The sequence below is a fragment of the Cryptomeria japonica genome, chromosome 5 (assembly GCF_030272615.1).
Source record: "Cryptomeria japonica chromosome 5, Sugi_1.0, whole genome shotgun sequence".
Taxonomy (NCBI): Eukaryota; Viridiplantae; Streptophyta; class Pinopsida; order Cupressales; family Cupressaceae; genus Cryptomeria; species Cryptomeria japonica.
The window spans coordinates 805,575,674-805,584,580 of record NC_081409.1 but is presented as its reverse complement, the minus strand read 5'-3'; the positions used below and the strand labels follow the sequence as shown (position 1 = coordinate 805,584,580).

At 33.4% G+C, this 8,907-nt stretch overlaps 3 non-coding genes across 3 annotated transcripts; 1 reads left to right on the top strand and 2 right to left on the bottom strand.

Moving 5' to 3' along the window:
* Positions 1 to 1,281: 1,281 nt before the first annotated feature.
* On the top strand, positions 1,282 to 1,354 carry TRNAE-CUC (transfer RNA glutamic acid (anticodon CUC)). The gene has a single exon. It is a non-coding gene; the product is annotated as a tRNA-Glu (tRNA).
* Positions 1,355 to 1,476: 122 nt separating this feature from the next.
* On the bottom strand, positions 1,477 to 1,548 carry TRNAG-UCC (transfer RNA glycine (anticodon UCC)). The gene has a single exon. It is a non-coding gene; the product is annotated as a tRNA-Gly (tRNA).
* A 5,139-nt stretch (positions 1,549 to 6,687) lies between these two features.
* Positions 6,688 to 6,760, bottom strand: TRNAE-CUC (transfer RNA glutamic acid (anticodon CUC)). The gene has a single exon. It is a non-coding gene; the product is annotated as a tRNA-Glu (tRNA).
* Positions 6,761 to 8,907: the final 2,147 nt, after the last annotated feature.

The following is an 8,907-nucleotide window of genomic DNA, read 5'->3' as shown; positions in this document are numbered from 1 at the left end:
TCTTATTCATTTAAAATCATTACCTGTTCACATAACTTTTAACTAGTTCAAATAATCTTTGTACCATTACTTCTTATACAAATTAACTTTAGAAAAAAGTGAAACTTGTTATTACCTTAGAACATTTGCATATTGCTACCTACATTCCATATACATCCTTAATCACTTTGTTTTTAAAGAGATTAATAGGATGATCCACTTTTTGGGCAATGCAAGCTCTAAAATTAAGATAGCACAAACCTAATGTTAGAAAATAATGAATTGAAATTTAAATGGCTACTATTAGTTACAAACTCATGTAACAATATATAGTTACACAAATATCAAAAATCTAAAAATGGAAGTCTAATGTACAAGTTCATATTGCAATGTGTTCAAATATGATCCCTATAGAAATAAGACAAATAAGAAATTATAATGTTGCTTGTGGTACTAAGTAACCTAAAATCCAGTTATACAAGTTAATAATGCAAAAAATAAGAGCTTACAATGTGATGATGTTAAGCTATTAAGGATGTGAACGCTAAGCTATGTGGGTATTTATGTAAATTATGCAGTTTAAACTATAAAGAAAAATTCTAAAACTAAATGTAGATGAAGTAGGATGCAGCTAATCTCCACACAAAATGACATTCCGTACGATTTCTAAAATCCGCAAAACACAACGAATTTCTACGAATTTTTCAACAGTTAAATCTTCATGACATGCATCCCCATTGCTGTAAAAACACAAAAAATCGGACAAAAAATCACTGTGTTTTGTAGATCTGAAAGTTTTTTTTCAGTGCCATTTTGTGTGGAGATTAACCACAGGCGATGAAGTAAAGCTACTAGTAGACTCTCACATATGGATTGGAAGAAAACATTTTAGAGGGCATGAATCATTGATGATGTTTGATGTCAGTTTAATGCTAATCATTGGAAGATGAAAAATAAAACTAAGATGAAGACTAATCTTTTCATTAATTACGAAAATTCTTTTATATTATTTAAATAATAAATATAAAAAATTACCACATATAACTTAGACCCAACTAATTATAAATTTGAATCAAATGAAAAAACTAAAATAAGATCTAAAATGCCTAAAAACACTAAACTACAAAATTAAAACTGAAAAAGTGAGAAACAAAATTTACTTATGATTTTAAAAAACAAGGTAGTGAACAAGATTCTATTGTTCCTTCACGTAAACACAAATGGTTTTTGTCTTTTTTCTGCTATTAAAAGATGGGAAAACAGATTATTATAAAAAAGATTAAATTCAAATAATTTGGACAATCCGTTGTAGTCTAGTTTGTTAGGATACTCAGCTCTCACCCGAGAGACCCGGGTTCGAGTCCCGGCAACGGAATGACTTTTGGGGTTCAACCTAAACAGTTTTATCCTTGATGCAGCAGGAAAATTTCCATCTGCAATCGCCGGGAGTCGAACCTCGGTCCCTGGAATCCGCAAAAATGGGAAAAAAAAAACATTTGCGTTTGCCGGGAGTCGAACCCGGGTCTATTGCTTGGAAGGCAATTATCCTAACCGTTGGACTACAAACGCGTAGGGATAAAAATATCAACTGTAGTATTATAGATCATGAGATTTCCCAGTATAAAAAATAATATAAAATTTTAGATTAAATGTATTTTTTTCGAGCCATAGTAGTATCGTCTCGTTGGTGTAGGGACACTAGCCGCCCTCACCAAAGATCCCCTGTTCGAACCTGGTTTCAGTCAAATTAGTAACATTTTCAGTTAGTAAGGCGTCATAGCGTAAAACAATGTAACGGTGGCCTATTCAGTTGAAACCTGCTCTCCGACATTATGGCAACTCTTATTTGGTGTAAGCATTCCTCGTGCGATAATATATTATAAATTGGGACCCTCTACTTTACAATGGACGCCTGCAGTGTCGTGCGTGCCGTGAAAAAGATGCCTTTTCCTTTAAATTTTTATTTTTTAATATATTTTATATAATTTATTTAATATTTAATTTAATATATTTTTATTATTTTTTTAATAAATTTTTAATATATTATTTTTTTTAATAAATTTTTAATATATTATTTTTTAATAAATTTATTTTATTTTATTTTTTCTTTATTTTTCAAAATATATTAAAAAATAAAAAATAAAAGGGGAAGGCCCCTTTTTCATGGCATGCACGACGCAACAGGCATCTGTTGTAAAGTACATGGAGGCAGGCATACGATCATAGGGAGGGTCTAGGCTATGGGGTGTTGTTTAAAGGGTTCCATAGTCAATGCCGCTCATCAGAGTGGTGCAACGGAAGCGTGCTAGGCCCATAACCCATAGGTCCTAGGATCGAAACCTAGCTTTGATATATGTGCTTGATATCAACTGAAGCTTCCAATGTTTCATTTTGTTGGTTGTGCTAACCTGTAACTTCCATTGTAATAAAGAGTACGTAGAGGCTTCAATTGTCTTTCTTTGATTTATTTCCCTATTCCACTTTATAGTCTCAATGGGTGTGATTTCAATTTTATTTCTATTCATTGTGATCAATAAAGATAATTCGAAATCATCTTGACACTAGTGTCATCTTGCCATAGGTGCATTGTCATCTTGAGACTAGTGTCTACCTTATAGTTTCAAATAGAAATCTTCACTCTCTCTTCAACACCCTCTTAGTCCTTCATTCCAATCAGCTTACCTAGATTTCATTTCTAATTTTTATACTTATTTAATTTTCTTAAATGTCAACATTCCATTTAATGTAAATCAATTTCCTAATTGTGTTTCCATGTTCCAATTTAGTCCTATTTAGAGTAGGAATACCAATCTAAGAAGAACATATTAAGCAATTTAATTAAAAAGGATAACATCAACTCATGCAACAATATAGTTATATGTGTTTGATTTAATTAGATAAACTCTTTTATGTTAGATTGTTAATATAATATTAGAATAGATTATAAAAAATGTGGAATTTATCATCTTAAATTTAATTAAATTATCTATTCCCCATCCACATTTTACAATAGTTACATGCTTAAATGTGTAGATTACAATAATGTTTTATCTACTATTTGTCCTTCTCTAGTTCCTGCATCTTATGGATGCAATTTGATTGCGGATTGCATATCCTATTCCTTAAAACTCTTATCTTAATATTGTAGACAGTTATAGGTACCTACACAAAGATTAATTATTGTGATTTAAAGGAACTTTATCACACAACATGACATATGTCAATATATCACACAACATCACATCATATCACTTTCCATATAGGTGAAAATCTTCCAAATCTACACTTTCATCTATTTTTTTTGACTTGATAATAAAATTTAGCTTGCATTTGGGATTATTGTTACTTGTGTGTCATGAGCTACCCATTGTATGTTTTTCCTCTATTTTGATGGTTCCAATGGAGCATGCATGTTATGGAGAAACACACACAATGATATCTAGTGAGGTCCATTACTTAATATGGACTTGAATATCCTTCTGTAAAGTGGAAAAATCGAACCCTAGTCGTTCTCCCCTCCCCAACTCCAAGGAGAGAGAAGGGAGAGTCACTAGGGTTGATGGTTTTCACTTAGGGGAGACTTTACATTCAAAAGAGGGGTTGAAACCCACAAGATCCAATCCCACACAATGCAAGATTGGATTCTATATGAGTTTCAAGGGTTAAGACATCAAGGATACCCTCTTTTGTAAAGAATGTAGATAGAAAGATTGAACTAGGAATGCATGTAGAATAGGAAAGATTCGCTTATAAACAGAGATAGGGATATGGGATGAAGCTGCGGACCTGGAATTAGCAGTAAAATGTCGAGACGGTGCTGTTCTGCAAATTTGAGCGAAAGTTGACGGGACGATGGCGCCCGGCGTGCACACGGTCCTCCGAAAAATCCGCGAAACGAAGGGGGATCTGTTCGTCTCTGCACAAGGATTCTAGATCTTCAATTACAACGGCGTACCTGCAACCTACACACAGAAAAGAGAGGACGATTGGGGGGTTAGGGATGAGGGGTTTGCCTTTAGGTCAAACCCCGGTTTTGGAATTAACCAAGAAATGAGAATGCTGTAAATGTAAATGTTTGTAATGTAAACAAGTACTGATACCTTGTTGTAAGAATGTTTGTATTCTTACATGCGAAGGTGTAAATGTTGTTGTATGTTGTATGTTGTATGTGATCTCCTCTTCAATGGTTGAATCCTTGTCTTGAATGCAACACTTAGCCTTGAATGGAGACTTAGAATGCTCTATTGCTTGAAGAAATGCTTGAATGCTTGAATGCTTGAATGTTTGAATATCGTTTCCGCCTTTTTTCCATCTACCAAAATGGGAGAGGAAATGTAGTTTATATACTTGTCAATTAGGGCTGATAGACTGATTTTCCCGACCTTAGGCCGACCAGGAAATATTATTTTCCAATTTGCAAACTTAAAGACCCGAAGCCCCATAAGAGACCGGGCCCAAAATAGGGCCAGGGACCAGGGCGCTGGGCGCCATGGTCCTGGGGGACCAGGGTGCTGGGCGCCCTAGTCCTGAAGGACCAGGGCACTGGGCGCCATGGTCCCACCTCCAGGGACAGCAGGGCACAAGGAGGGATCAGGCCAGGGTGCTGAAAAATGCAGTTTTTGATGTCATGAACAAGTTTCGGGGTCTCCATTCAGGTTCCGTGTTGCATCGCCATCGTGAAGACCCAAATGCAGTCGAAATTGCAAGTGTCGCAATTTTAGGACGCTACACCTTCTATGTCTACATATTTACTTTACATGCATGCTTGTGAGTACTACGAAATTTGAGATACTTGGTCATTATAAGATTCACATGCACCTCAATGTGGGGCTCAAAATTTAATGGTGAAGTTTACATACCATGCATATCCCCATTTAGTTTTTCACCCATTTTGAGAGAATGCCTTAGTGCAATTACATATCAACAAATGGTGCAATTTTGTGTAAATTTGGGCTCGTTCCTCTATTCTTCATCTATCCCTATTTAAACACACTCCAATATATCCAACCACAAATTATCAATTTATACACATCTCATGCACTTGAAATTTCAAATCCACTATATACAAATCATCATTCCTTATCTTGGGTCAATCCTAAAGTTGTGGGACTTATTGGATTGATCTCACATCTATGATGAACCTAACCCCCAAAATTCAAATTCATAATGGTTGACTCTCACCCATTTTAGTAGGTGTTATAAGCCAAGTAAACATGAGCTTGTATGAATTATTTAAGTGCATTCATTCATCATCTTCTCTCATCCTACATCATTGACATTGAAGGAACATTTATTAGAAGAACACTTCAATTTGGTGCATTGAAAAGACAATATTTACTTCTTCATCATCATCATCTTGGATATTTGTATGCTTGCATATTACTTATTGATCCTTAGCATAACTATAAAGCTAGACCTGAGATAATGTATCCCCTAGCAATTTGATAGTCCTCTAAAGAATCTTTACATCAAAATAGATAGTAAATTTTGATGGGTTGGTTGATGAACAAAAACACACAAGTTGTGACATCAAATTTGTAGCTTATAGAATTGATCCAAAATTATAAACAATCCAAAAAAAGAACAAAAGAAAATATATTTGATACAAAATTTAAGACAAAAAATAGACAAAGAGAATCCAATTTAACACAAACATCTAAATTGCCGACATTGACAGGTTGTGATGATTAAGTTGTGTTGTTGTTCTTGCCATCAAGGTTCGAACCCGACTAGGGTGTTATTGTTGAATGTTTAAATGGGGAAGAAGGCTCAATGCTTGATCTCTATGAGCATCACCTAGATGCAATGATTGCTAAGTGTACCATTCATACTCGTGAGAGATGAGTTCTTGTGAACCACTACCCATGACTCGAAAACTAGATAGTTGAATTTTGATAATACAATAGATTTTTTTAATGACAATGCAAAAGAAATATTGAATTAATGATACTAGGAATCCATCATAACATATTTTAAGTGTTGAAACTCAAACATCTAAATTGTCGACATTGACATGTTGTGATGATTAAGTTGTGTTGTTGTTCTTGCCATCAAGGTTCAAACTTGTCTGAGGTGCTATTGTTGAATGTTTAAATGGGGAAGAAGGCTCAATTCTTGATCTCTATGAGCATCACCTAGATGCAATGAGTGCTAAGTGTACCATTCATACTTGTGAGAGATGAGTTCTTCAACTGAACCACTACCCATGACTCAAAAACTATATAGTTGAATTTTGATAATAGAAAAGAATTATTTAATGACATTGTAAAAGAAATATTAAATTAATGATATTAGGAATCCATTGTAACAAATATTAAGTGTTGAAACTCAAAAATCTAAATTGCCGACATTGGCATGATGTGATGATTAAGTCGTGTTGTTGTTCTTGCCATCAAGGTTCAAACCCGTCTGGGCTGCTATTGTTGAATGTTTAAATGTGGAAGAAGGCTCAATACTTGATGTCTATGAGCATCACCTAGATGCAATTAGTGCTAAGTGTATCATTCATACTTGTGAGAGATGGGTTCTTGTGAACCGTTACCCATGACTTGAAAACTAGATAGTTGAATTTTGATAATACAAAAGAATTATTTATTGACATTGCAAAAAAAAATGAATTAATGATTTAGATAAATAATTTTCATTTTATTATCTCATTCTCTCTTTTTTATTTATTGGCTCTTGGAAAGGCGCATCATCAAAACGTTTTTCCGTTGCCGGGACTTGAACCCGGGTCTCTCGGGTGAGAGCCGAGTATCCTAACCAACTAGACTACAACGGAACGAGATGACGTAAACGCGATTAATGTTGTAATTATATTTGTATAAACTGCTTTTCGTTTTCAAATCTTTTTTCACTATAGGAAACCATAGTTACGGTATACTAATTGCAAGACTGGAATGTCTTTCGCACAAGCGAAAACAGGAAATTGGGAACGACCATTTGTGTATGCATATATTAAGGAGTGATCGTTCATAAATTTACGAGTATTGGGTTCTTATTTTTAATTATGTAGTTTAGTATTTATAGAACGCTCCTGAGTTGTTACAATGTTATTCCACAAATTTTTGCTGCTCTTGTATTCTAATGATTAGGGGAGAGGGGTCTAATAGTCGTTATAGCAATTGTGCTTATAATATCCAGCCTAAACTTTCGTCGAGGAACGATTTAAATCACACACATTAAGCTTAAACTTCTAAGCTTAAAAGTGCTAAACTCAAAGTTGACTAACAATTTCTAGGCTTAATATGTTGCTTAATGTGTGTGGTCACACTAAGAATACACTTTTAGGCTTAAAAGTGTTAAACATTCAGAGTTGACTAACATTCTCTAGGCTTAATATGTTGCTTAGTGTGTGTTGTTTAAGGCTGGGTGTCAAAATGGACCAATACTTGAACACAAGAGAACCTATAAATGTTATATAAAAAAGACATAAATACATTTTTACCAAGTGAAATAAATAATTTGTTGTTTCAAATAAAATGTCATAGTTACCCACTATAAGTGTGTCATTTATTAAAAAAGATGCTCACTTAAACAAGTACTCTTATCATAGTGAAAAAATATAATTCTTATGTGTACAACTATTGGGGTAGCAATGTATATGCATTAGAGTATTTCATATTAATAATTTGTCTTATCACAAATATAAAATGTGAACACAATAAATACTTTGATTTTCTTATAAAATGTGAGGGATTGTCCAATGGTTTTAGTGTTCAACAACTGGTCCCTTTGTATTCAATATAAGTCTTATTTTATAAAATAATATGTTGCTTTTATAACAACAAATAATTTTTTGTGTTCAACTATTGGTCCTTTGGTGTTGGATATAAAAGTTAAAGATAACTTACATTTATGATTACTAATAGGAATTTGGTCCATTTAACATAAAAATACGATATTATATTAATTACAAATGATATTTTTTTATTCAACTACTAGGAATTTTTAGATTAAGTTTTGGTTGAATCTTTAAAAAGTCATTTTTTGGACACTTCGCATTGGACGTGTTATTTTGATGAGTTGCATGATGAGTCACACCTTCAAACCTTAGTTGTAAATAGTTAAGTGTCCATTTTACATTTATAAAAAAAAATGGAGGTCTTATGATATTCCATGTGACGGCTACATGTTGACGAAGTTAGCCCTCATGACTACTAGTCCCTCTCCCCTAATACATTTGCCAAAAGTAACTAAGATACAAAGAATTGAAATGGTAGAAATCATTTCTTGTGCACCCAATATCTCAATTATTAATTTTAAAGGAGTTGGAAAAATGATAATGAAAAGTTCATTAATAAGTTTCACATGTACCGATAGCCAATCACTTTTTAGCTTTTTTGATCCATAATTGGCCCATTTGTCCTCCAATACTGAGACATTTGTGCACAACTACTGGGACATTTGTCCACAAGCACTGACAATTTTGAGTGGACAAATATTGAAACATCTTTAAGTAGGTATCAGGCAACACTTCAAAATGTGTACTTTTTGACCCTTATGCGCATAATTGATCCCACACTATGCGTTGTTGCTACCTAGAAGCCATAACCTTAGCTATAAGAAGTTAAGTCGCGTCATACAAAAACAACAAATTTTTTTTTGTTGAAATCTGATGTACTATTAGGATCTATGGTTGTACGATGTTAGCTATAACTACTATTGGTAGGCTTCCCCCATATGATTTGTATTTAATCACTCTTCTTTCAATAGTTATTTTTAAAAGTACGAATTTATTTATTTTAATTGTGAAAAAGTAAATATGATGAATAAATGTATTGAGTTTTGTGTGGACAAAAGATGAATATTTTGTTTTATCTATTGAATTATGGATTTCTTGATATTTTAATTAGAGATGATAATCTATAGTTTGTCTCACTATTTAGGGAGTAGGTTTGTATTGGTAGATATTGAATCTGGCATTGT